Raw genomic sequence first — 24122 nt, forward strand, 5'->3', positions numbered from 1 at the left:
AGTAAACGGTCCAGGACTACTCTCCCAATGATTTTAAATGTGGAATCTAAAAGTGAACTCAGATGATAACACTTAGCGTCATGCACATTACCTTTTTTAGAAATAGGGACAATTATTGAAGTGTGCCATGACCTGGGCATTAAATACTGATATGAGAATCAGAGTCCAGAACCCTAGCTCCTCCCTAAATAAATCAAGCGGGACTCCATCCGGCCCTGGAGCCTTCTTATATCTGCTGACTAGGACCGCTTTAAGGAACTTCTCCTTCCTGATCTCAAGGTTTGGACGCAATTGGAAAGCGGCTGTAATGCATCGTCAGCCTTACTATCGATAGAATACATCCCAGAAAAGTGCACCATCCACACCTCAGACGAAATATGGACTGTTACTTTGTCTTGCGATATTAAAAGTGATAAAACAGACCGCACAGCTTTCCAAAAGGCTTGTGTGTCTTTTAATTTACAGGCTCTAGTTATAGACTCCCATTTCTCCTCCTTCGTTGCTGATTTTCTACTCTTTATAGCTAACTGTAACGTGCTACAGGCTGAAATAAACTTTGATCTCTGGGAGATTGCTTTTAGGCCCTAAGTAGCGATTTGTTTGCCACTCTACATTCTTTGTCAAACCATGATTCGACCTTGGGACATGGCTGGACAACAGGTTTAGAAAGCGTCTCTTTTAACCACAATAAAAGGACTGCAAAATAAATCAAGGTAAAACTGGATTACAAGTAGCAGGGTTGCAACTGTTCGCCAGTGCCGTGCCATTGCATTGGAAGGTCATTAAAGAAGTATTTGTAGGAATACAAAATTTTAAAGATTGAACGCATCTTAACCCCTTCTGTGCCCCGTCCTTTCCCCGCCCTGTGCCGGGCTTTCTATTAGCGGGCGGAGTTCATGACGAGATGGTCTCGTCATGGGCACAGCGCAACCGCGGCCCATGACGAGACCATCTCGTCATGGGCACTGAAGGGGTTAAAAAGAGCTAGCCTTCTCAGCACTGGCTGGCAGCAGACTCCATTGCTAAAGATCATGAGTTAGGGCCCTTGTCAGGAGAACAACATTTTCTAACCGCTATTTTTTTTCCTAGACTTACCAGTGGTGGTAAATCTGGGAATGGGTAAAAAACCATGGGAGTTACATGGGAACACCAATACAACACCCATGGAGTGCCTCCCTGTTGCAGAGAAAGGCAACGCAGAGACTTGCGCTATGTTGCCTCACTTGAGATCTATGAAGTCACTTACGGCAATGCAAGGTGACCTTGGTGGCTTCATAAATCTCATTTTTGAGTTGAGCTGCTCTTGCGCGATGCTGCGTAGTGCATGAACAATGCAACAGCGCTCCTAAATATGCTCCTTAGTTCATAAAATGTTCTGCATCATTCCTGTTGCTTTTAATGTTTTAATTGTTTAGTCTTTAATTCACAAATCAGCCTTCAAAAAAGAGAATATTTACTCAAGGAGTGTATAAAATCATATTTCCATCAACACAGTTTTACAAAGAGTACAAAATTGCCAATTTTCGAAAAATTGCAAAGTCGTGGTTATCACAAAATATGACCTTTGGGAAAAATTCCCCCCAAAAGACCAGCACAATAACAAAGGTTTTTGGGGAGATTGTTCCCACAGAAACGTTTTTGATGAGAAAAGTAAAAGGGCAAAAAAAATAGGTTTTGTTAATTTGTTTGTCTTGCTGATGCTACTTTTTGGCCTTGAATAAAGGGATAAATCCTGGTACTTGCACAAATAGAAGTTTGCTCAGGGACTGAGTTTCGAGTAATGCAGTAATTACTACACATGTACTGTACTCCCTGGCAAATTTTGAAAGTTCAAACTTGTTGAAATTCAGAAGTAGAAATGTTATGTAAATCCTGGTACACACAGAATGTGGCATAAAAGTGACAAATAACTGCCCATTTGTGAAGTAAAACTCAGGATATGAGGTACTGACCTCATCCAGTATATCTTGATTTCAGGTATAGCAATATTTATGGGTGCAGTGTTTTAGATTTGAAACTCCCTTTCCCATAATGCACTCGTTATGTTATATTAGGTTCGCATTGTGTGGTTAAAATACATGCATTTGTACTCACGCTATGTAACACACTGAGTTATCCCTGCAGCATGTAGGCCTTCGATTAGCCAGTGTGACTCCATTTTGTATTTCGTAATTCTTATTAGACTGCCTGGACTGTGCTCGTATTAAGCCTCCATATTTAGAATCGCTTGGCTCAGCAGAACACTGTACTTCGTTATTATTTTCGTTTCTGTTCAAGGCTGCAACTTGACTTACTAACAGACAATTATTCTGCTTTTGCATACCATCGTATACATGTAGCTCTGCTCCCACGTTAGGAGAAGCTGAGAATTGGCACAGTGGCATTGGGCCGCTGTTAGGGTGCCCATCTGGCAGGTGTTGGTTCATCTCTCTGTGCCTCCTTTGTTCGTGCCCGGCCCAGGCCAGTATTTTTACATTAGAGGCGTGGCTAAAGTCTCCACAGGGGCTTATTATGTATTAGCGTACCCTGGGGCGTCAGTCCCCTCGACAGACATCTTAGGGTGAAAGTCTGATTGGGCTCCTCTGCAGAGTACATACCTGAATAAATGTAAGTTTCCATTCTCTACTGTCTGACCGACTCTTCATTTAGGAAGGCAGGTGTTCGTAAGAACCCGCGTGGCCCGAGAGGGCCCCGCCCTTCAAGTGACTACCTCTCCTAATATCCTTTCGCAAAATCAGTGCTAGGGTTAGAATTCAGTCCTCTTTTTTGTGAGCTGAAAAGTGTTTATCAAGTTGATTTATATGCCTAGCTTGAATAGTGACTCTCTAAAGATGCATGTGCATCCAGGCACCCAATAGTCCCAAGGCTATTTGCTAATGAAAAGCACATTGAAGTTTCCTATTAACAATGCCACCTATTACGTGTATATCTTACTTAATACATGCTCGGATTTGTAAAGCACAGCTAATCACCCTTAAGATTATTGAGGTGCTGTCCATGGCGATTAATTTATTTGCCCAGAATCACAGGATGTTGAGCATAAGCCGAGACTTGAACCTTGATCCTCAGATTCAAAGTGGGCAGTTCTGGCTGTTTTCCAGATGTCCCTGCATGCAATGTACCCATACACATTACTGCAATTCAACTCACCATACATTACGTTAGCCGAGAGTTCCTGTAGTTTATCCTACATTTGCTTCACATCCTTTAAAAAAAACAACTTTATATTGTATTTTTGGGAGAAGACTCAAACACATCAATCTAAAAATGGGCTTATTGCTCAAATACATTTAACTAGTATGCAAGAGAGGAAACGCATCATGTAATTTGAGGTACTTTAGAAAATAGAAGTGTAGCACTAGAGATATGTATGGATATCACATGCATCATTTCAGGGTTTATGACAACTGAGATTTCAAGTATAACAGCAACTATGAGAATACAGATTTAGTGCTTAAAACTAACATGAAACTGTTGACATGGGATGTATGGTGGCATCACATATTAGGTGTAGTAGAATAAATCACCCCTCAAATGGATATGAGGCTATTGTAACGCAACTTTGTGACCATATATACGCATTGGGCCTGCAGCCTCATGTCGTTATATGGTCTTAGAACTTCCCAAAGATTTGCAATATCCTGGTTGCATACAGTTGTGGGGATCCCCCCATATTAAGAAATAACTGTTATTGAGGACGACTGAAGGGTTGGCTCTTTTTACTAAGGATAGCATGAAAGTATTAAATACTTGTCTGGTGTTGGGAGGGCTGCGGGTAGCTGCTACACCCAGCCCATTCCTTCCCTTCTCCTGAAAATAGAGGGAGCAGACAATTCTCCTCCTGGCCTTTCCATTAGCCTCATCCTGCCATGACTCTCTGCCTCCCACCCATCATCCCCCACCAGCCCTCCCACTAAACTTTTCTGCCTGCTCTGAGCATATGGAAAATGTCTGGATTTATGTTTCCACAATCATGGAAAATCCAAGTGAGAAAGCACTCAGTTTTCCCTAGTCTTGTGGATTGGTGCTTATTCCCAATTCTGGGGATAAAACTACCCAAATCCAGCAAACTTGAAATGAGGCCCAAAGTACGCACTGGGAGAAGAAACAGGGATTTGTAGGTCATGTCCAATTAGGAGAGTTGCACATTAAATATTCAGTACCTTGTCTTAATATTGAGGAGGTACTTAAAGATACATAAATCCTTATCTACTGTAGAATTATCCGATTACCAACAAGTGTTACTGACATGTGGATATGTAGTCCACCTACATTTTTTGTTTTGGTTCATTCTCAGAGCAGTTGTTTAGCAGCCAATCACCTTCTGCCAGTTTTGGAATGTGAGCAGAAACGTGGCTGACCACTCCTTTCAGCACACCACCTCTGCTTACCTTCATTTGTGGATTTAAGTACACATTTCTAACAGTTGACTTAAAATTTTGAATGCAAGACATATTCTTGCTTAACATCGTTTCTAGATTTGCTCCATTTTTTTATCTGGGTAAATATTAAAATAGTTTTTAAGCTTAGTGGCACTCACCTGCATTTTCAGTAAATGCCGTCTGTAAGCCTTACATTTTGTGCACTTTTTCGAAGCATCAAATATTAAATGGAAAGGCCACATATTCACATTTATATTAATTGCACGACTCAATCAATCAATCAATCAATCAATCAATCAATTGATCTCTTTTTTTGAATGTCAGAATAATCATAAACGATAAACGTACAGGGGCAGATTTACAAGCCCACTGCGCCACCAGTATGTCACTTTTTGTGATGTACTAGTGGCGTATTTTCCTGCTCTTATTTTTACAGGTTTTAGGAGACAAGGGTACCCCGATATGTGAACCTGGGGTGATAATGAAGAGTTAAGAACAATGGTTCAAGGATGGCCCAAAAGGGTCCAATAGAAAAGGTGACCCAGGCAGGGTCACTTGTTTTTTAAGATAAGTGAAATCAATTCCGTAGGGAGCAGGAGACAAAGTACGTAAAGGGTCATGTAGGTCAAAAGATAGCAGGTATTTATTTAAACAAAGTCAATTTTAGAATGCTCACAAAATAAGAAAAGCGTGGTGTGAAATAGTGATAGTAGTTTTAAAAAGACATCGCATTGACAACAATATAGTAGTTGAATTCCATAATTGATCTTTACAAGTTATAAAGAATTCATGTTGTGGGGTGGTCGACGGCGTTTCGAACCCAATTATTGGGGTTCATCTTCAGGACAGTGGTGAGCATGCTGAAATTAAAGAGGGGGGAAGGGGGATGGGAACACATTTGTTTAAGACCCTGTGTATATGTAAACAAACACATTACTGCATACATTCTAGTAAATACAACAATAGCTCCCTAGAAGGAAAAAGGAAAATAATTCTTACATTTGGTAGGCATTATAATCATGCATTTGAAACAAATTATCAAGAATTAGTGCTTGGAGTCCATAAAAAATGACAAAAAATTGAGTCAAAAGGCGAGAGGGCAAAATTGCAAAAGTAGGTATTTGTTTAAATTAAATTAAGGGATGACAACGTATGGCGCTAGATTTTACCAGCTAAGACATGGCATTTCAAAAAGAGTAACAGGTGGTGCTAATTGGATGAAGTCCGGTGCTGGGAGCAGTCACAAAAAGCAGCTAATTAAATAAACTTGGTTTACTACTGGCAGTGAATCCGAAGCAAGCACACTATAAAAAATGAAGGCACAGGGGTGACTTGCTTAATTCTATTCGAAAAAGCTGTCAGTGTTACAGGGTTAAGTGAGGGAAAAAGGGGGCTGATTTAATCTGTCTAACATGGATGAAACAGGGAGCACATGTGAAAGCATTCCGGCAAAGAAACATGAAGTGTCTAAGGTCAAATGAGGGGCAAAACACTTACTATTTTGAAGTTAAACTGCCCGTAAAGTTCCTAGAGTCTCCAAAGTGGGAGGCAGGGGCTTCAAAGGCTGTATTGAATGAGAGCCAGAGTGTGGAAAAATTAACTGTAGTTGGGAAATGAATAATGGGATGGGTGTGAGGGATTTAAACACAAGTGAGAAACTTACTTAATTATTTGAAAACAAGCAGCTTGGCAGTACATAGATCCGCCTGGAGAATGTAATTCTGAAATGTAGAGAGATGTGAAATATGAGCTCCATAGGTGATGTGCTCTGCGAAGTTATTATTAGCTCAGGGGAAGAGACCGGAGAAAACTTACTTCTTTAGAGGGGCGACAGGGCAGTGAATGGGAGCCTGAGGCCTCAGGCTCCCATTCACTGCCCTGTCGCCCCTCTAAAGAAGTAAGTTTTCTCCGGTCTCTTCCCCTGAGCTAATAATAACTTCGCAGAGCACATCACCTATGGAGCTCATATTTCACATCTCTCTACATTTCAGAATTACATTCTCCAGGCGGATCTATGTACTGCCAAGCTGCTTGTTTTCAAATAATTAAGTAAGTTTCTCACTTGTGTTTAAATCCCTCACACCCATCCCATTATTCATTTCCCAACTACAGTTAATTTTTCCACACTCTGGCTCTCATTCAATACAGCCTTTGAAGCCCCTGCCTCCCACTTTGGAGACTCTAGGAACTTTACGGGCAGTTTAACTTCAAAATAGTAAGTGTTTTGCCCCTCATTTGACCTTAGACACTTCATGTTTCTTTGCCGGAATGCTTTCACATGTGCTCCCTGTTTCATCCATGTTAGACAGATTAAATCAGCCCCCTTTTTCCCTCACTTAACCCTGTAACACTGACAGCTTTTTCGAATAGAATTAAGCAAGTCACCCCTGTGCCTTCATTTTTTATAGTGTGCTTGCTTCGGATTCACTGCCAGTAGTAAACCAAGTTTATTTAATTAGCTGCTTTTTGTGACTGCTCCCAGCACCGGACTTCATCCAATTAGCACCACCTGTTACTCTTTTTGAAATGCCATGTCTTAGCTGGTAAAATCTAGCGCCATACGTTGTCATCCCTTAATTTAATTTAAACAAATACCTACTTTTGCAATTTTGCCCTCTCGCCTTTTGACTCAATTTTTTGTCATTTTTTATGGACTCCAAGCACTAATTCTTGATAATTTGTTTCAAATGCATGATTATAATGCCTACCAAATGTAAGAATTATTTTCCTTTTTCCTTCTAGGGAGCTATTGTTGTATTTACTAGAATGTATGCAGTAATGTGTTTGTTTACATATACACAGGGTCTTAAACAAATGTGTTCCCATCCCCCTTCCCCCCTCTTTAATTTCAGCATGCTCACCACTGTCCTGAAGATGAACCCCAATAATTGGGTTCGAAACGCCGTCGACCACCCCACAACATGAATTCTTTATAACTTGTAAAGATCAATTATGGAATTCAACTACTATATTGTTGTCAATGCGATGTCTTTTTAAAACTACTATCACTATTTCACACCACGCTTTTCTTATTTTGTGAGCATTCTAAAATTGACTTTGTTTAAATAAATACCTGCTATCTTTTGACCTACATGACCCTTTACGTACTTTGTCTCCTGCTCCCTACGGAATTGATTTCACTTATCTTAAAAAACAAGTGACCCTGCCTGGGTCACCTTTTCTATTGGACCCTTTTGGGCCATCCTTATTTTTACAGGGACAGGAAAAGCCACCCTGCGTGGCTTTCCCTGTTCTTGCAAATATGGCCCCTTTACACGCAGCACTTTGCGTGAAAGGGGCGTTCCATAGGTGTGTTGTGGGTTTCCCCACGCAACACCCATGGAACAAGACACATTTCCAAGGCGCAACGAGCAGAAATGTGTTCATTTTGCCTCGTTTTTTGCCCTCTTTCAGTGTGTGCTGCATTTTACAGCACACTTTGAAAGAGGAAAATGCCTGTAGTGATTGTTTTTGTGCAGGAAGGTGCCCCTTCCTGCACAAAAACAATCTCTCCATGACAGAGGCATCCTTGCACCATGGAGCAAGGGTGCCTGCGCCGGTGCATGGCAGTTGTTTGTGCGCCAGCGCAGGGGAGAGCACAGGAATGCAACATATACTTGTAAATATGTCACATTCCTGTGCTTTGGAAGTGTTGCAGCGTGGCACAGCCAAAGGCTTGCTGTGCCACGCTGTGGCACTTCCTCATAAATCTGCCCCACAGAATTTAAAATCATACCTAACAACTACTAATGACAATACTGAGATATTCTAACTTTAAGGGGCAGATTTACAAGCCCCTTGCCCCACCCTTACGTCACTTTCCCCATGTTAAAAATGACGCAAAGGTGGCACAAGGGGCTTGTAAATCTGCCTCTAAGATTTTTACGATAAAGCACAGCTGCCTTGATAAAACTGCTCACTCTAAAACATACATCAGTACTTGATAACAACTGTCAAAATCTGAGGGCAACCCTGCACTGTTTAAACTCATGATTTTTAAAAAGAGGGAATAAATAATGAACCCGAAAAGATTTATATACTGTGTAAAATATCAACAAGTACATTAAGGATTGGGGGTAAAAATTATCACAGGCATATTTCTTATTTGCCAAATTCCCATAGCAACTGCGCGAAAAGCACAACATATAGAACTTGCTCTGAATTTTAACAATTAGGTTCTTTCCAGTTTTTAGACACGTACAATAAATAGAATTCTGGGCTAGGACTAGTTTTCGATATGTATTAATTACGACAAGTGATTTGGTTAATTCTAGACAATCCCTTTCAGCACCTCGCTTTTCCATAAACAAACTTTTCACAATAATCTTTTCATCCTTGCATATGGATCAAGAATCATCAAATAAAATGGGTTTACCCAAAATAGTAAAATGACATTTAACATAAGAAAGCCAAAGGATAATCGGGCCAGAGCACGCGCACACAGTAGTTAATAATGTTATGAGCAAAATCAGTGTTAGATTTGTAGAAAAACGTGCTGGGGTTCTCTTTAGGAGGCCACTGCAGCTTGCACCACACATTGCCCCTGCCATGCTGCCAATGATAGTAACAACACAACTACTAACCATCACACTCCTACAAGTGTGACAATTCAAACTAAATCAGGACCCCAAAGCTATAAGAATGGATTGGGCTGCAGTTAATTGCTATTTTTCATGTACATTGCATTACTAAATAACTGTTGTGGTGGTCATCTCTAAATTAACCAGACAGCGCCATCTTGTCGGAAACTGTCACAAGCTCCTCGGTTGAAAATTAACTGCCAGTGCCAAACACGGGAAACCACTAGCTAAAATTAGCCGTTGGTTATTCCAAATTGATAGCTACAACAAGAGGGGACCCAACTTAATGGAATCCTCAAGGTAGGATAGGGCAGGGCCAACTCTTCTTAACAGATATAAAGGGAAGTTGAAAGAGGAAGAGAGAGAAGACGTCTGCAGAAGATATTCTCTTAGACCTGCAATACACGACAATCAGTGTAACCCCACATTTCACACCCATAGCTTGCAACAGCTAAGCATTGCATAGAACTGCATGACTCATTATTTACATAACTGTTTGTTTACAGATATTTTTGTGAAACAAGTCTATTCGATAGAACTGAGGACAAAAAATGTTCCCTACTTGCATGGAGAAAACTCCCTGTACATCAGAGACTTGGCTTTATTCCAGAAACAATCCTTACTGACGCTGAAAGTGCATTTCTGCAGATTTGGTAAAAATGCCCCAACACAGCAGTGGAGAACAAAATATGATTTGCAGTTTGCCATTGGGCAGGTGGATGTCAGATGGTCTGCCATATTTTACAAGAGGACAAGAAAAGCCCTAAGTCTCTCCAGAACCAATTTTAATGGGAGGGATTCACTTATGTGCAGATTGTTATATCTCACTCAAGGTAGGTCCTCTGGGGAGAGATTACCACGGTTAATTTAAGAACTAAGACAGACAGACATAGAGTTCCTCTTGAGCTATTCAGAGGGGTGGAAGCATCAATGGCTGCTCCATGGTACTAGGGTGTGTTCTAGAAAACAGTTTGCATTTTCTCAAATTGTTACCTCACAACATAAACATATTTAGATATGTTATGTGTGGTGTTAGGCTTGGTTGCCAGCAGTGTTTTTTGAACTACTCTTAGGGTCTTACATGTCATTCTTCTTTCCCTGCACACATTGTAAGTTTTTTGAGAGGAGTGTGATGTGATCTTGACATTTTAGGCTAAAAAGACGTTACACAGTTTGGTTTAAGGTGTCAGTGATGTGGAAACAATCCTTTCCACATCGCGATGTAGAGATGAAGAAAGCGAAGGCACATTTTGTTAAATGTACTTAGCTTATAATTCAGTTGGAAAGCCGTGGCTTTGACCATGAGCATTATAGATGGAGAAGGTAGATGTGATTGTGATGTCATGTGGAGTGTGCAATCATCCCCAAAAATCTGAGGAGGCTATTAACACAGCTTCACTATTTGTATGCCACCCAAACTTCATAATTCCCTGGGTAAATTTATTTTGCTTTAGGGGGCAGATGACAATGAGATTGTGTGTGTGTCTCCATGTACGCATTGCCTTCCTTTGACAATGAAACTTTGGAGTCTGTCTACGTTCTTTGACAGCAAGTTTCTCTTTAATGTTTTTCAGGCTCTTCATTTAGGACCCTAATGATATTCAGAAGCTCCTGATATGAGTGAATAGGTTCACTTCATAATTGGTGTTCCTGGAACAGTTTGCTGGATTGCTAATACAGGCGTTTGAATGGTGGCATTTTTTTGGAGTGCACTGTCCAGGATGATTTCCTGGGGAGGCGAACAGGCAAGCTTGCAGCTACCTTATGATACACTGCAGACCTCTGTTGGTATGTGTTGGGCCTCTGGTTGCTGTAGTTGATAGGGGAGCTCGAAGAGAGACGTAGCCTTCATAATATTCGGTCTACCCCGCCTCCCCATTTCAGAGATCTTTCTCTGATCTTTGGGATTTGCTGACTCACTGTTGTATCTTTCCATGGTTCCAGGGCTTCGGTAGTGTGGGAGTGAGAGTTTTCATGGTGGAATTCTCATGGATGAATATTGCAGCGCTCAATCAAAATGTTGACCCACTCATAGTCAGTATTTTTTCCCTTAATAGTTCATTTCTTTAAAGCTGCAGGCAGATACAGATCCACAGACATTCCCATGGCCACAAACCCATTGGTGTTTTGATGATAGATGTCTGAGTACGCCATGCAGTCAACAGGCAGCAGTTAGCAAATAAGAGCAGGAAAAAGAACTAATCAAATTGATATAAAACATGGCTTATATTGATCCCCACAAACTTGACCAGTTTATAGAGGCAGACAGCACCCTTCTTACAATAAACCATAGTTTGAACATATTTTCGAGGATGTATATTAAAAGTTATTGTTGTTGTAAATTTATCACTTTATGGAACACTAAAGAGAGGGTTGGACAGTGCGCTTGAAGGAACCTAATTACAACTACTATTTTATAGAAGTATAAGTATATCCAATATGATAAATGGAGGAAGGAAGTTTGTAATGTTCACAGTCTCAAAGAATTTTCAACACATTTTCTGAAAACGTCCTAAAATTTGGGCAGATTTGGTATTGACTAAATTACATCTTACCATAGAACAAAAGACAATGGGTAGTTCCAGAACCTACATGAAGGGGCAATGGTAGTTTGAAATTAGTTTCTGCAGTTCTTTCTCTTAAATTAAGACTGTAGACTAATTTGTCTAATTTGTTGGCAGCAGAGGACAGGGCTATTCATTCTATGCTTTCCCCACAATTCTTTTCTTCTGTCCCTCCCTTTTACGTATGTTTATTTTTCTGTCCCAGTACCCCTTTTTTGTTCTTCTTCAGCAACTATCAGAATCTATATATGACAGGATTTCTTTTGCACATAACGTTGAGATATTTAGGGGTAAGTTGCATTTTAGTGTCTCTTACAATTTTAAACTATTGCTAGATACTGTTTGGATTATTTAATAGTTTTGGATGCTGCAAAGGAAATTCGTCTAAATTATAAAATGTGAAATATGTTTCCTCCTGAGCATCTGCAATACCAAGAGTCTCTGAGAAATCAGAGCTATTTTGATAAGTCTTTGTTAGAGTTAGCGATTTCTTTAACACTGACAGTGAGATATACGACGCCCACAAATCTGCCTGTATGACTAAACTAGCTCAAGCATATATGTCCAAAGTTTCTAATTTTTTTGGGAGTATACATCTATGCAATATAACACATGATTGAGTCTCTTAATAAATCCTCACACTTGTTTATGTCATGTCAATGAAACTACATGTGGCTCAACAACACATATTGTTTAGGGCAACTGTATTAATAACATACCATGTAAGGGTCAATTTCCATGTTTCCACAATGTAGCGAATGACATGATAAAAATACTTTTTACTGCCTCATAAATGGGATGTTACAATGACTTTATACAGGGAAACAGCCCCTTACTGCTAACAAACCTTGTTCGATATGATGTCATCTTACTACAGAGATGGCTTTGGTTAAGTATCTTTTTAAAACAAAAACATATGAAAAATGCAAGCGTAAAGCACATTGTTAGACCCCACAGCCTTAGGATGTTCTTCCCCCATAAGTTTTTCCCTCTCCCCTCCTGGATTTCTGATGTTTGTTTTTGTTGGCTTTAGGAATCTGTGCCCTTTACCACTGATAACCAGTACTAAAGTGTTTGTGCTCAATTCTTTAAATATGGTAAAATTAGCTACCACCCAATTGACACATTACATTTACATATAAGTTCCTAGTAATGTGGTACTACATGTACCAAGGACCTGTAAATTAAAGGCTGCTGGTGGGTCTGCAGCACTAATTGTGCCACCCACTCAAGTATCTCATTTAACATGTGTCTCAGGCCTGCCATTGCAGCCTGGGTGCACTTTTAAGCTGCCATTTCGACATGGCAATACAAACCTTTTGCCAGGCCTAAGCCTTTCCTTTTAATACATATAAGACACCCCTATTGTATTTAAAAAGTTGTACATGTACTTTTAAGTTGTACATGTTCTGGTAGTGAAAAACACTTCAATTCATTATTCACTAACGCAAGGCCTACCTCTCTGATAGGATGACATTGGGTTACCTTATAACATTTAACCTGGTAACCCCACATTACCTCCTGTAAAGAATTGTGGAATATGGTGTGGTTGTAGGCCAGTGGCCAGGAATATATTTTTAAGGGGGTGTGGACAGAGTAATGATAGCAACATAGAAGAGCAGTTCAGTGGATATGAAAATAAGCTTTGTTGCTGAAGTGATAAAAAAAGTTTACATTTTGGCAAGATAGGAAAGACTGCTGAAAGCAGGATAGGCAGTGAGAGAAGGTGTATACATTTTAGTATAGAGTGAGATGGGCTCGTAGAAAGCCCTTTCGTTAGGTTAGTACACACACGGACCTTATCTTTGTTAACCATCATAGAACCAATAGATTGCAAAGCACCCCCTTGCCAAATCACACAATAGTTTTAGAAATGCATACCAAATCGCAATTGTGAAGGGGAGTGTTTATAGCATTCATTGTAAATTGCATTTCAGAATGCTGTGTAACAACTGTTTGTAACCATAACTTGGGTCGCAAACCATTCTTAGGTTATCAGCTACTCAAATGTGGTGGTAACCCATTCACCAAGGCAAAGTGGTTCTCTTAGGACACTTTCCCTTTTGTGAATGTAAAACAAAAGATTGAAGTGGGTTGTGATCCAGTGCAACTTTAGAAAACAGAATTTAAATGCAGCGCTGTTTCTTTCAAGACAAACGGGTTGCATTTAGAACAAAAAAATATTGAAAACACAATCACAGGTGGTCTGCTAATCACAATAGGCCACTATTCCTCTAGTGGCCACATATTCAATCACTCACTCACTCACTCACTCAATCAATCAATCAATCAATCAAGGATTTATAAAGTGCGCTACTCACCCGCAAGGGTCTCAAGGCACTGGGGGGGGGGGGTGGAGGGGGAGTGGTGCAGCTCCGGACCAGTCGAATAGACAGGTCTTAACGTTTTTCCTGAACGTGTGCAGTGGGGGAGCATCTGATGCTGACTGGGAGCTCGTTCCAGGTCCTTGCTGCGACGTAGGAGAAGGCTCTTCTGCCTGCTCTGGTTCTGAGGATATGTGGGGTCTCTGCCAGGGTGAGGTCAGTGGAGCAGAGGTTCCTTTTGGGTACGTGGAAGGAGACTCTTTCGTTGAGGTATTTGGGTCCGATGTTGTGGAGGGATTTGTAGGCATGGGTGAGTAGCTTGAAGGTTACTCGCTTCTCGTTGGGGAGCCAGTGGTGGTCTCGTAGGTGCTGGGTCATGCGCTCATGTCGTGGGGTTCGAAGGATGAGTCTGGCTGTGGTGTTCTGGATGGTCTGGAGCTTGTGTAGCAGGGTTTTGTTGATTCCGGCTTAGAGAGCATTGCCGTGGTCCAGTCTGCTGGTTATGAGTGCGTGGGTGACGGTCTTTCTGCAATCGGGATGATCCACTTGAAGGTCTTGTGGAGGATGCAGAGGGAGTTGAAGCAGGTGGAGGTGACAGCGTTGATCTGGCAGGTCAAGGTGAGGGAGGAGTCTAGAATGATGCTGAGGTTCAGGGCGTGGTCTGTCGGGGTGGGTTTCTGAGAGCATGGGGCCATCAAGAGCTGTCCCACGAAGAGGGGGAGGGTCCGAGGATGAGGACCTCTGTCTTCTCTGAGTTCAGTTTTAGGCAGCTGTTGCTCATCCAGGCTGCCACGTCTTTCATTCCTTCTTGGAAGTTGAGTCTGGTGCCTTTAGGGTTCTTTGTGAGAGAGTGGATGAGCTGGGTGTCATCGGCGTAAGATACTATACTGAGCCCATGCTGTCTGAGGATGGCGGTGAGGGGAGCCATGTAGATGTTGAAGTGTGTGGGGCAGAGCGAGGATCCTTGAGGTGCTCCACAGTTGATCTCTGTAGGTTCAGAGAGAAAGGGAGAGAGTCTGATCCTTTGGGAACTGCCAGAGAGAAAGGAGCGGATCCAGTCGAGGGGGGTTCCTTGTATACCGGCGTTGTGAAGTCTAGATGCGAGAGTGCGCTGAGAGACGGTGTCAAAGGCTAAAGAGAGGTCTAGTAGGATGGGGGCTGCAGTGTGGCACTGGTCGAGTAGCATGTGGATGTCATCAGTGGCAGCGAGGAGGGCGGTCTGGGTGCTGTGGTTGCTGCAAAATCTGGACTGGGAGGAGTCAAGGATGGTGTTCTCTTCGATGAAGGTGGTCTGCTTGGCACTGACAAATCTCTCCGTGACTTTGGCTGTGAAGAAAAGGAGAGACATGGGCTGGTAGTTTTTCAGGTCCATCGGGTCGGCCAAGAGTTTCTTGAGGAGGGGCTTGACCTCTGCCCATTTCCAGTCGTCGGGGAAGATGGCGGATTCGAGAGAGGCGTTGATGGTCCCACCTAGTTCGGGAGCTATGTTGGCAGCGGCTCTGTGGTAGATGTGCGGTGGGCAGGGGTCTGTGGGGGCTCCTGAGTGGGTGTTCTTCATGGCTGTGGTGGTGTCTTCAGTGGAGTAATTGGAGTAAGTCACAATTTGCCCCTTATTTCATGAAGAGTAATTAAGTAGGTTGGATTATGCATCACTCTGGATCTTTACTGTGCAAACCGACCTATTAATACATTGGTCAGTTCACAAAGTAATGTAGCTCCCACAAAAATATTGGTTGCAAATTACGTACATCTGGCCCTAAGTTTCTGTTATGACTTCCTAATAATAATTGCATGGAACATGTCCTCTGCAGGGGGCCACACAAATAACAAGATTCTATTATTATCACTCGTGTTTTTGTTGCTGGTTCAAAGAAATAGGGAACTGTTCTTTCTCCCCTTAGAACTTAATGCAACTCAGAAAGAACATGGGCAAGTTATTTTACAATGCTTACTGATGTTACTCAGGGGTCTTGCTCCTGGGGTTAAAATTAGTATATAACCAGCAGCATTAAAAAATAGACCTTATGCAATGGCCTAATGTTTACAGCTCAGTGAGGAGGTGGTCAAGACTGCTAACTGGCCCCATAATGTGGGCAAAATGTATTCAGTTGTATGCTGGGATTAGCCATCTCACTGTTCCAAACAGTGTATAAGCTGCATCTTGTAAAGTATAGCTGGCTATAAGATGGCCAGGCTGAAGTTGTCAATGATGACAAATTAAATGTATTTGTGAGTAAGCGGGAAATAGATAGGCTGTCTTATTCCAATTGCATAACTTTTATGCATGCAATGAACGTATATCATACAGGCCTCAGGTTTTGCTTTTCACTTGTGCACTCCTGGTGTTATGTGCGAGTGGACTTAGGCCCCCCACTTATGCCCGAAAAAGTCACAAAATGTAAAGACATCCATTTGTTGCAATTTTGATTCTGCAGTGCTTTAGGTTTAAACACTGCCCTCATCTGCTTTGTATTGCTTTTCCTCCCATGAGTCTAGTATTGCATTTTCAATGTTTTGGACTCTGTTCAAACCCTAGAGCCCCTTGTTTCCTCCCTGCCCTAAGCTGACCACCTCCAACTCAAGGGAGGGTGTCTAAATATTTCTATTGGCCTGCAGGTGCAGAAGTTGAGCTTGCTGCAGACCAGTCCCTCCTTCCTCGGCTGATAAATAAAGTTCAGCTCATTTATTTTATCTCTCCCATCAAGGTGTCCATCATAGGCATCCAACTAAAAGGAAGAAGGATAAAAGTGTCTATCTTCGGTGTGCTCTCTTTATGTGCCTGACAGAGAAGAGGGCTAGAGCTAGAATTTGGTTCCCTCCCATCTCTGTTCTTTTATTCTCCAAGCCCCTCCCCACTCCACCCTGGGTGAACTCCATACACTACTGTTTTGGTGGTTGATTCAATGCCGTACATGGATAGACTCCTTTGTAGCTTAACAATCCCTCCAATGGTTTACTTCTTTGTTTCTCCTGAAGGAACCCCATGCATTACTAGTTTCTTGTTTCAACAGCACCTCCAATTAGTTGTTCTTCTGTTTCTATCTGATGCTTCGAGATACACTACACATAATAGGTTGAAAGCTCCAAACCATGCATAAGGCCCGTGCATAATTTCTATATAACAATTGTGTTGTGACGCATCTTGTTATCTGTAATAAAGAAATAAACATAGCTGCTCAACAATAATAAGTTATTACAGTTGAGTTCAGACATCGGAATGCATGCTACCAGCATGAAACGCAGTTCAACCCACAAAATTGGGAGCTGGCTATTTTGTCATGTCCTTTAGGATAGTCCCATCATGTACATACCGATTACATACATTTTGTCCTATCCACACGACATAAAGGTTCTACACAGGTGACCTTTTACCTAGTAGCTTACTTCTATCTCTTCAACACCAGGCTCTCGTTACCCTATCTTGGTCCCTGTACCTGACGTACAAAAACATGTCCTCAGGCACGGCAGATTTATTCTGTACAAGGGTCCCCACTTTTTTCATCCAATGACAAAAGCCAGCTGTGCATGAGTGTTTTTGTTTAGAAAAGGATTAGCAAAAGATTAGTGAATGTTTTCAAAACATATTGGTTCTAAAAGAATCCCTGGAGTGACCATTTTTGTATAAAAGATCCTCACTCCCCCTTACAAAACAGAGGAGAATTCCTTCCAGGCTGGACCGAGAATCTTCAGGCTGATCCTTCGACAGGGAGAGACCTGACATCCCTTGCGGGTTGCCATCCTCAACCCGGACAAAGTCCTTCATTCTAAACCACCACGTGAGGGGTTATAACTTCCCCTGGGGATTCTTGGTTCCATTAAGATACATTCCAGCACTTACATACACATGCTTCACCTACATATATAGGCTAGGTACATTTAGGTAGGCTACGCATCGTAGGAGTACGCCAGTGCGATTGTTTTATATATTCTGCTTTTATTCTTCTTATTAGCACTATGATAAAAACGTATCTACTATTTACGATATTGGTGCTAGCGATTACATTTGTCTGCTCCTGTCTTTTGATTGTCGCAGCGAATATGTTTGACACTAGATTGATGCTTGACCAATAAATAATTATTGAAACCGTTCCAATCGTCATTCTATGTGTATGCTGAGAAAAGTAAGCACGCATAACTGAGCGAAAGATACTGTATTGTTTCCACGATACCTCAGGAATCAGGGTTTTTATGTTCAGTGGTTGCCAGAAACTACCTACACTGCTGTAGAATACAGGGTGGTGGTAGTGGAACTGTAGAGCTAGCTGGTCTAATGGCTGACTCATCTTGTGAGAGTGTCCAGAGTATGTCTGCACGCCAAGCCCTCAATTTAGGTCATCCAAAACGCACAGGTCATTGGGGGTCCCAGGAACTACATGACAATTCCTTTTGATATATACTTCCAGAAAGAAAAAGTTGAACATCAATGAGGATATTCATGCAAACGTTTTCCATTTTTTCCCACACTGAAGGCCATTCAAAGAAAGATAGAATCTCTATATGTTTCTGTACAATCTGACCCAAAGCCTTTTTGACCTCACTTAGAGTAAACTGATTCTATTATAGTTTTGAAAGAATTTGTATGTGCAATTGGTGTGTTTAATTTCGCTGTACAGATTCTACTTACAAACTTCTTGTCTGTCATGAACATGAATGAACAAGACACCAAGACATAGATAAACACATTTTTTGTGCTGGGTTTGGGTCACAAAAGTAAAGCAAGCCTGAGCAAAATGTTGTTTTTATTTACTCTCTAGCACAAAACTTGAGTTCCCTCAAAGTAACGCAAACCAGCCCTTAACACTGTTTTACATTACTCTGCAAAGGGGGTACTGCATGGATGGAACATGGACATTTCCATGCAGCCACCCATTTTTGGATGCAAAACCCGATCTACTAACAATAGTAGACAGGGTTTTGTGCCAAGAAATAATGCCACTTTAAAGCAGGCATTAAAAACGAAAAAATGCTTTTATTTCTCTTAAACTTTTCCACTTCACCTGTATGCAGAAATGCAAAGAGGGCATTGCATGTGCTGTAAATGGGCATTCCCATGCAACCACCCATGTTTTTCTACACAAAACCCTACCTACTAACTATAGTAGATAGGGGTTTGAGGCGGCAAAACATAATGCTACTTTGAAGCCGGCTATAAAAGTAGAAATGCTTTTAATTCGCAAACTTTTCCCACTAGGCATGGGTGCAGCACAGCACACATCTGAAGTGGGAAAAGTTTTAAAGTTAGTCTAAGCATAGTATTTTGTACAAGAAGGGGGCTTTTCCAGCACACAACCTATGCAACGCTCATGAAGACACCCTTGCACAATGGTGCAAAGTTGTGTGTGTGTGTGGCACTCGGCTGCAAGGGAGATGGGAGATTCCCATATTTCTGTAGATATTGTGCTTTCCTGCTCTATCCTTGTCACGTAACACAGCACAGCAACATTGGTTGCTATGCTGTGTTATTGGACACTTTTGATAATCTGGGCCCAAGGTTTTAAATGGTTTGTGTGGAAGGGTCCTGTTATTCCCATGTATTACACCTTATAAAGGAACTTGTCCTTCAGACTTGGTCCTCTCTATCGTTTGGGAACTCCTTGGTGACTTGAAATATACTCACAATGTACGGGAGGGACACTTTATCCCATATATAATACTACTTGATGATTTAACAACGCCTCCAAATATGTATGGCCGCCTGATGGTAATTGGTGAGTGCAGTATACCATAATGGACACTTATGATACACATCAACAGTGGATTCCATGTATAGTACATAAAGATGGGGCTGAGTCTTTCTCGCAGCCTATTCAACACCTATGCTCATGCACAGCGACACTCCATGCAACATGTGCCCACTAAGTGATAATATATTTATTTAGTTGTAATCATTTTTAATTTTTGCAGTTTTATGTAGTGCAAACTCAACCTGAAGGTATGGGAGCACTTTATGTAAGTAATAGTTGCATCCAACATTGTCCCATTTTTCTTTTCTATTTTATGCACAGTGAGATTAAGTGTTTTTGCCCAGAATCACAGGATGTTGAGCCAATGCCAAGACTCCAGTTCCAAAGTTGGCAGAACATCTCTCCAATCATACCTAGCACTCTTCGCCTAACAGGTACAATAAAGGTCAAACCATACAACCACCATTACAACCATGCACACAGAAAGTCGCACAATCAGTTGATATAAATTGGAGTGCTTCAACATCCTGGTCACTGATATGAAGCAGTATATAAATAATGAAGCTAGACCACCCCAAAACATTCTTTAGACCTTGCAAGGGACAGGCTCAGTGCTACATAAAAACAGTACTATTCAATACAATTGTTTTACAAAGTCCAATCTACATTGGATAAATTCTCACATTTTATTTTATTTATTGATTTGAAAAGTTTTATAAAAGCGTGAACAAGACCCAAATGGGTATCAGAGCGCTGTACAAAGTGGCGAAAATATGAGTACAACAATGAAATGGATCAAAAGAGATATAACTTAACAACCAAACATTAAGCTTAGCATTGTGTCCCAAACCCTGACTGATTTATTGCTTTATTATGTCTTGTCCCTTGGACAATTATATTTAATGCAAGTTTAATGTGTATTGTGTTGTTAATACTTATCTCAGTTCATGCATTCCTGAAAGGGATTCTCATGTCCAGCCTACATTTTATGCACTCCCGCATTTTAATTTTGAGCTCGTACTCTAGTCCAAATTCTATGTGTAATACTCGTGAATTGTACAGTTCTCTGCCAATTTCTGTTACACAAATCATTACGTCTGAAATCCTAGTGTTTAACTGAAAGAGGAAAACATATTTGTTTACTATCATAAAAAGAATGGTTAGCTTTTTGCTAAAGAAATATTTGTTCTAAACTAGAGCATACTTTAGCTTGTAGACTGTATTTCTCCCAAGGAGAAAAATCCCTGGATGGAACTGAGCGTTTCTTTAAAAATCTCCTTGTCATCTCCCTATTTCCAGGAACATTTAGTGGAGCCAAGCATCAACATGGCGGTGCCAGGTCCCAATGGGGCCACCCCGTGACACCCCGTGACTACGAACCCATCACAACACCTTTTTTGCCTCTTACACCTACTGTGAATGCCTAAACTGGCCTGCTGTGGCCCGTTTATGGTCTCAACTATAAAGAATTGGTCACCCACAATTGAGAAGGCATAAAATAGTGCTGATTAGAGAAAGTATTTAAGTGCAGTGGCAGTGGCAGCAGCTCAGCTGACAACTGCAGTAAGAGTGAAAAACTCTGAGTACTGAAAGTGGCCCCATCAAGAAGTTTAGTGGCAATTTCCCTTCACTTTCAGCTCCCAGCTGGTCAGGCTGACTGAGCTCAGGGAAAAAGGCGATTTCACTAATGTTCCCTGTGCCCTTGGGCAAGTAAGGATTCATATCATAAAACTAGCAAAGCACCACACACTCAACTCATGGACTGCACACAGTTGGTGCATGCACTGAGCAGCAGCTGGAGTCATCCCTCAGACCTCCACTAGCCGGCTGTTTTGCTACATCCAAACTAGAAGACTCTGGGCACATCACCACCATGTGATGGTTTGTATGAGTGCATCACGACATGGCTCCAGTGGTGCTCATTAATGAGTGCCATAGTTGGCGATGGCAAACACCAGCACAGGTCTGAGGGGGGGCTGGGGAAAGTGAAGATGGCCATCTGCATACAAAAACCAGACTCCAGGCTAGATTTGCACTGAGGATTGCCTGATGTCCGCAGTCCTTAATTTGAACTAGTGAGATCCACAGGCACTCATTATTGGGGATAAAACTGTCACAAAGGGAAAAAGCAGGACCATGCAAGATAGTGATAAAGGGGCAAGGAAAGTATGGGAGTGGATTAAAGAGGAATGACGTTGATACAAGACTATGCAGCCTTTATAATTTGATAATTTTACATCTAATAGCATGTCCCTCAGGCTTCTAAGCAGAGGTTTAGGCACAGCAGTCATTTTGTGGGGTTTTTATTTTTACAAATTATGCTTTGGATGCCCGATTTGGCCAGTTCAGCTTCAGTCTTTCCAAGCCCAATGTCAGAAGTGCCCTGACATTCTAATGGTATACTCTTTGATGAGTAGACAGATGCAGTCATTACCCTTTCCCTTTGTACCCAGCTCCATTTAAAATTACAGCCACACACATCGATTAATGTCAACTTTTTACTGGTTTTATTTAGCCTGTCTGCAGCTCGATAATTCATCAGTTTCCCGTTTAAAAGCTGTTTTTCTCAATCATGATTCATCCTGTGCTCTTTTTCCTTATATGATATTTCTTACTTTATCATCAAAGTGCTTTTCTGACCAGTAGTCAAGGAGAACAGAACAGAAAAGCAGTTTAGCGATTTATCAATCTACCTTTTCAACATTCTGAGCCAGGAATTATAGAAAATGGCTAGTTAAGAAGATGTGAATAATAGACGTCTCTGAACTTTGAGACAGATATTAAATATGCCATTCTTAATTTCTTCTCAGAAGAAAGAGCTGCAAAGCCCGCTCACTCTGAGAGCTAGATTGAAAATGATTTAAAATATTAGGCTACTTTGGCAGTCACGAGTGAGCTAAACATTTAATGCTCTTTAATATTAAATGGACTCTGCATCAGCTTTTATTATACACTAAACCCAGGACCATAGCCGGGTGGGGGGTTGGGGATCCCAGTGTGGCCTGGCACCCCCATGTTGATGCTTGGTCCCTTAAACATTCCTGGAAGCGGGCAGAGGACAAGGAGATTTTTAAACAAATGCTCAGTCCAATCCAGGCACTTTTCGCCTCAGGAGAAATACAGTATTCAAGCTACAGTGTGCTCTCGTTTAGAATAAATATTTCCTAAGCAAAAGGCTAAGCATTCTTTTTATGAGGATGAACGAATATGTTTTCCTCTTTCAGTTAAACACTCAGATTTCAGACCATGATGATTTGTGCTACAGAAATTGGCAGAGAACTGTATAATTCACAAGTATAATACATGGTTTTGGACTAGGGTACAAGTGCAAAATTAAAATGCAGGAGTGCATAAAACGTAGGCTGGACATGAAAATCCCTTTCAGGAGTGCATGAACTGCAGATTGGTATTTAAAACGCAATGCACATTAAATATACATTAAATATAATTGTCCTAGGGACCAGATAAATTAAAGCAAAAAAGCAGTCAGGGTTTGCGGCACAGTGTGAGAATTCATAAAATATAGATTGGACTTTGGGAATCAATTGTATTGAATAGTGCTGTTTTTTATGTAGCACTGAGACAATCCCTTGCAAGGCCTAAAGCACGTTTCTGGGTGGTCTAACTGCACTATTTATATACCGCTTCACACCAGTGACAAGGATATTGAAGCGCTCTAATTTGCATCAACTTATTGTGTGACTTTCAGGGTACATGGTTGAAAGGGTGGTTGTATGATTTCACCTTTATTGTACATGTTAGTTGATGAGGGTTAAATATGATAGGAGAGGATGTGCTGCCGACTTTGGAAGTGGTGAAGAAGATTGGAGTCTGGGCATTGGCTCAACATTTGATCATTCTGGGAAAATCACTTAATCTCACAGTGCCTAAGATAAAAAAATAAATGGGACTTCGTTTAATGATAAAATAAAATATAAAAATATGATGACTTAGGGCCTGATTGTGAGTTTGGGGTTGCGGGAGTGGGACCGCCATGTCGGTACCCAGCTCCTGAATCGCCAAACCCATGTGCTCACTGCGTGCCAGATTATTACCTTTTCTGTCACTTGCGGGCAGTACTTTGGTGTTCCCACAGCATTGCCTATAAAATAGGCACCACAATGGGAACATCAAAGAGAGTACCTGCACGGCATGGACTGGTACAGTCTATGCTGTGCAGGTACTGGGGTGCATGCACACAGGGGTGGCACAACAAGTGAACTCCATGGCCCAGGCCCCCTTTAATTAGCTCTCCACCACAGTTTTCATGGAGGAGGAACTGCCATAAAAACCATACCAGAGAGGAAACTCCTAACATGCTTGGCCTCAAGACTGCCGCACTACCACCAGGGCTCTCTGATCCCTGGTGGTTGCAGTGGTGCAATGGCGGTCCGACCATCCAACGTATACTGGGGCAGGCAGACTGCCGGTGTGTCACTGACTGAACCACCACTACCATGCCCCATGAGTCTGTTAGTCCTCGGGCCACCAGACTCGTAATCAGGCCCTCAGTGGGTACATGTTGCATGGAGTCTAGCTGTGCATAACCATAAGTGTTGAAGAGGATGTGAGAAAGACTCAGCCACAC

The 24122-nt window shown here is 41.6% G+C and overlaps 1 protein-coding gene across 5 annotated transcripts in view; it reads right to left on the reverse strand.

Moving 5' to 3' along the window:
* The window catches only part of SLC8A1 (solute carrier family 8 member A1), a 1275220-nt gene that overhangs the window by 1131291 nt on the left and 119807 nt on the right, over positions 1-24122 (reverse strand). The gene's annotated exons all lie outside the window — the stretch shown is intronic.

This window comes from Triturus cristatus, chromosome 6 (assembly GCF_964204655.1).
Source record: "Triturus cristatus chromosome 6, aTriCri1.1, whole genome shotgun sequence".
Taxonomy (NCBI): Eukaryota; Metazoa; Chordata; class Amphibia; order Caudata; family Salamandridae; genus Triturus; species Triturus cristatus.